Source organism: Schistocerca americana, unplaced genomic scaffold (genome assembly GCF_021461395.2).
Source record: "Schistocerca americana isolate TAMUIC-IGC-003095 unplaced genomic scaffold, iqSchAmer2.1 HiC_scaffold_464, whole genome shotgun sequence".
NCBI classification, from domain to species: Eukaryota; Metazoa; Arthropoda; class Insecta; order Orthoptera; family Acrididae; genus Schistocerca; species Schistocerca americana.
This window is the reverse complement of record NW_025726197.1, coordinates 72,501-77,500: the sequence shown is the minus strand read 5'-3', so window position 1 is coordinate 77,500 and position 5,000 is coordinate 72,501. Positions and strand designations below refer to the sequence as shown.

The 5,000-nt window shown below is 54.4% G+C and overlaps 1 non-coding gene across 1 annotated transcript in view; it reads left to right on the top strand.

Annotated features, from left to right (window-relative positions):
- Positions 1-3,440: 3,440 nt before the first annotated feature.
- Positions 3,441-5,000, top strand: part of LOC124583630 — a 1,910-nt gene continuing 350 nt past the window's right edge. The window contains exon 1 of the ribosomal RNA XR_006974228.1: positions 3,441-5,000. This exon is cut by the window's right edge and continues 350 nt beyond it. This is a non-coding gene — a ribosomal RNA (small subunit ribosomal RNA).

Below are 5,000 nucleotides of genomic sequence, written 5' to 3'. Positions count from 1 at the left end.
GCCACCAACACCCACACATGTCCTACACAGGGGTGCACCCAACATCACAATACTGCCTCCTGTCACACCACACAAACAATGGCAGGAATGAAAGACACAGGTCTGCCACAAGCATGGAATCAGAGCGCCGCCTGTTATGAGCCAAAGGTGCACCCTGACGTGGCAAATCAGATGATGCCGCAGTCATTTACTTACGATAATCACAATCAACAAACCGGCCCCCCCCCCCCCCCAAAACACCTTTCCTTACAACAATGTGTACCTTAACCTAACCCGTATTGTACCTTAACCTAACCCGTATTGTACCTTAACCTAACCCGTATTGTACCTTAACCTAACCCGTATTGTACCTTAACCTAACCCGTATTGTACCTTAACCTAACCCGTATTGTACCTTAACCTAACCCGTATTGTACCTTAACCTAACCCGTATTGTACCTTAACCTAACCCGTATTGTACCTTAACCTAACCCGTATTGTACCTTAACCTAACCCGTATTGTGCCTTAACCTAACCCGTATTGTGCCTTAACCTAACCCGTATTGTGCCTTAACCTAACCCGTATTGTGCCTTAACCTAACCCGTATTGTGCCTTAACCTAACCCGTATTGTGCCTTAACCTAACCCGTATTGTGCCTTAACCTAACCCGTATTGTGCCTTAACCTAACCCGTATTGTGCCTTAACCTAACCCGTATTGTGCCTTAACCTAACCCGTATTGTGCCTTAACCTAACCCGTATTGTGCCTTAACCTAACCCGTATTGTGCCTTAACCTAACCCGTATTGTGCCTTAACCTAACCCGTATTGCGCCTTAACCTAACCCGTATTGCGCCTTAACCTAACCCGTATTGCGCCTTAACCTAACCCGTATTGCGCCTTAACCTAACCTATATTGCGCCTTAACCTAACCTATATTGCGCCTTAACCTAACCTATATTGCGCCTTAACGTAACCCGCGTTGCGCCTTAACGTAACCCGCGTTGCGCCTTAACGTAACCCGCGTTGCGCCTTAACGTAACCCGCGTTGCGCCTTAACCTAACCCGCGTTGCGCCTTAACCTAACCCGCGTTGCGCCTTAACCTAACCCGCGTTGCGCCTTAACCTAACCCGCGTTGCGCCTTAACCTAACCCGCGTTGCGCCTTAACCTAACCCGCGTTGCGCCTTAACCCAACCCGCGTTGGGCCTTAACCCAACACGCGTTGGGCCTTAACCCAACACGCGTTGGGCCTTAACCCAACACGCGTTGGGCCTTAACCCAACACGCGTTGGGCCTTAACCCAACACGCGTTGGGCCTTAACCCAACACGCGTTGGGCCTTAACCCAACACGCGTTGGGCCTTAACCCAACACGCGTTGGGCCTTAACCCAACACGCGTTGGGCCTTAACCCAACACGCGTTGGGCCTTAACCCAACACACGTTGGGCCTTAACCCAACACACGTTGGGCCTTAACCCAACACACGTTGGGCCTTAACCCAACACACGTTGGGCCTTAACCCAACACACGTTGGGCCTTAACCCAACACACGTTGGGCCTTAACCCAACACACGTTGGGCCTTAACCCAACACACGTTGGGCCTTAACCCAACACACGTTGGGCCTTAACCCAACACACGTTGGGCCTTAACCCAACACACGTTGGGCCTTAACCCAACACACGTTGGGCCTTAACCCAACACACGTTGGGCCTTAACCCAACACACGTTGGGCCTTAACCCAACACACGTTGGGCCTTAACCCAACACACGTTGGGCCTTAACCTGCTCTGTAATTGTCATACGACGCGTTAAATTAGTGTAGTGTTGCCTAACTGCAACCCCCGCAATATAGTTTGCTACCCGCACTGCCCGGTCCCCAGAGTATCGCTTCATGTTAAACACCTTGCAGCTATACACTGTAATGCGGATGGCAGCAGGACGTACATGCTCAATGCCCTTCGCAGTTGTTCATTGGCATTCGCATGGCGAAGCACAGCCTACGTTGTGGTACGGCTTGTGTCAACTGTCCGCTGATGTTGTACGTCCAAATCACACACTGTACTGCACATTGGTCCTCATGTACTGAATGATACATCGTGGTACATGTGTGACCGTACCACGACTGCGCCAACAACGGCGAACCATACGGTCCAAATATTGTGCACTCAGCTACGTGTCGTCTCCCTATAAGAGCTGGATTGCAGTATGGTATGCCGTGGATGGCGATCAGCATGAGCCGTCTGTTGATGTAGTGGCGCGTGTTGTCAGACGTAGTCGTCTCTTCTCACTCACCGTGATAGCATGGTGCACTGCGTTCCACATCTGCGACATGCGACAGAGGCCGGTTGACAGTCGTTCGCGCAATGGACATCGCATACGTACGGGGGCCACCTTCCACGTGTTCGCGAAGCGTGCACATGTTGTTGCGTGTATGTGGGCAGACATAGTGTGTCGTGACACCTGACACAGGCATGCAACAATCGTTGAATTTGCAAATGGCGATGGACGTCTACGTTTGCTGGTGACGTTACGCAAATGAACAACTGGTAAACCGTTGTGGTGCGGTTGTTCTCGCTAGAGGTGAATCAGTGATGGCGACGATCGGTTGAGCTACCAACCGGTTGTTTCAGCGATACCCACCATGCCCACGAACGTGAATGGCATGTGGGTGTGAAGCGATACGCGGCGGTGGCTGGGTGGGACCGTCCCCGGCCGGTGAGGGGGGGCCTCCCGGCGTGCTGGCCGCGCGGTGCGTGGGCGCACGCGCTACAGCCGGCTGGTGGGGGCGGCCAGTGGCAGGCGCGCCGGCCGACGGAGGCGGCAGGCGGCGCAGCTGCGCGCCGGCGCACCCTGCACGCGGCGCCGTGCGGCCAAAGTAGGTCCTCGCGGGCCCGGTGCGAAGCGCGGTGGACATCTGCAGTGTGCTGGTCCGATTGAGGACTGTGTGCGCTGAGGATGCGCCGCCGCCCGGCGCTCGGCGCCGCGACGCCGTCTGCTGCTCGGTCGCCTCTGCGGTTCTCGCAGGTGGTTTGTATCGCAGCTGTGCGGACGTGTTGGCGCGTTCGCTTCGGCACCCAAGTGGGGCTTTTGTCCTTCTGTGGCGCTGGCGTTGGAGCTGCCGGCCACCGTAGGTGGCGCGTGTTGTCTCCCGCCGGCAATGCCACGACAGCACGCTCCCGGGCCTCTGTCGGCAGCGGCAAGCTCAGTTGGGAGCACGGGTGGTCGCACCTAAAGCGTCTACTCGCCAAACTCCGGGCGATTGCGCCTCTCTCGAACCCGACCAAGTACTTAGGACGGCGCTGCGCGCCGCCGGGACCTGAGAGGGTTTCGAGGTGTATTGTGCAGGGGAGCTCAGCCTCCTCCTGTTTGCAGAATAATTGAGCGGACGCTTGCGTGTTCGCGCGGGCCCCCGGGACACACTCCCGGGCGGCCGGCTGCTCAGCTCTAGTTGACGCAGCTCCCTGGTTGATCCTGCCAGTAGTCATATGCTTGTCTCAAAGATTAAGCCATGCATGTCTCAGTACAAGCCGCATTAAGGTGAAACCGCGAATGGCTCATTAAATCAGTTATGGTTCCTTAGATCGTACCCACGTTACTTGGATAACTGTGGTAATTCTAGAGCTAATACATGCAAACAGAGTCCCGACCAGAGATGGAAGGGACGCTTTTATTAGATCAAAACCAATCGGTCGGCTCGTCCGGTCCGTTTGCCTTGGTGACTCTGAATAACTTTGGGCTGATCGCACGGTCCTCGTACCGGCGACGCATCTTTCAAATGTCTGCCTTATCAACTGTCGATGGTAGGTTCTGCGCCTACCATGGTTGTAACGGGTAACGGGGAATCAGGGTTCGATTCCGGAGAGGGAGCCTGAGAAACGGCTACCACATCCAAGGAAGGCAGCAGGCGCGCAAATTACCCACTCCCGGCACGGGGAGGTAGTGACGAAAAATAACGATACGGGACTCATCCGAGGCCCCGTAATCGGAATGAGTACACTTTAAATCCTTTAACGAGTATCTATTGGAGGGCAAGTCTGGTGCCAGCAGCCGCGGTAATTCCAGCTCCAATAGCGTATATTAAAGTTGTTGCGGTTAAAAAGCTCGTAGTTGGATTTGTGTCCCACGCTGTTGGTTCACCGCCCGTCGGTGTTTAACTGGCATGTATCGTGGGACGTCCTGCCGGTGGGGCGAGCTGAAGGCGTGCGACGCGCCTCGTGCGTGCTCGTGCGTCCCGAGGCGGACCCCGTTGCAATCCTACCAGGGTGCTCTTGAGTGAGTGTCTCGGTGGGCCGGCACGTTTACTTTGAACAAATTAGAGTGCTTAAAGCAGGCAAGCCCGCCTGAATACTGTGTGCATGGAATAATGGAATAGGACCTCGGTTCTATTTTGTTGGTTTTCGGAACCCGAGGTAATGATTAATAGGGACAGGCGGGGGCATTCGTATTGCGACGTTAGAGGTGAAATTCTTGGATCGTCGCAAGACGAACAGAAGCGAAAGCATTTGCCAAGTATGTTTTCATTAATCAAGAACGAAAGTTAGAGGTTCGAAGGCGATCAGATACCGCCCTAGTTCTAACCATAAACGATGCCAGCCAGCGATCCGCCGCAGTTCCTCCGATGACTCGGCGGGCAGCCTCCGGGAAACCAAAGCTTTTGGGTTCCGGGGGAAGTATGGTTGCAAAGCTGAAACTTAAAGGAATTGACGGAAGGGCACCACCAGGAGTGGAGCCTGCGGCTTAATTTGACTCAACACGGGAAACCTCACCAGGCCCGGACACCGGAAGGATTGACAGATTGATAGCTCTTTCTTGATTCGGTGGGTGGTGGTGCATGGCCGTTCTTAGTTGGTGGAGCGATTTGTCTGGTTAATTCCGATAACGAACGAGACTCTAGCCTGCTAACTAGTCGCGTGACATCCTTCGTGCTGTCAGCGATTACTTTTCTTCTTAGAGGGACAGGCGGCTTCTAGCCGCACGAGATTGAGCAATAACAGGTCTGTGATGCCCTTAGATGTTCT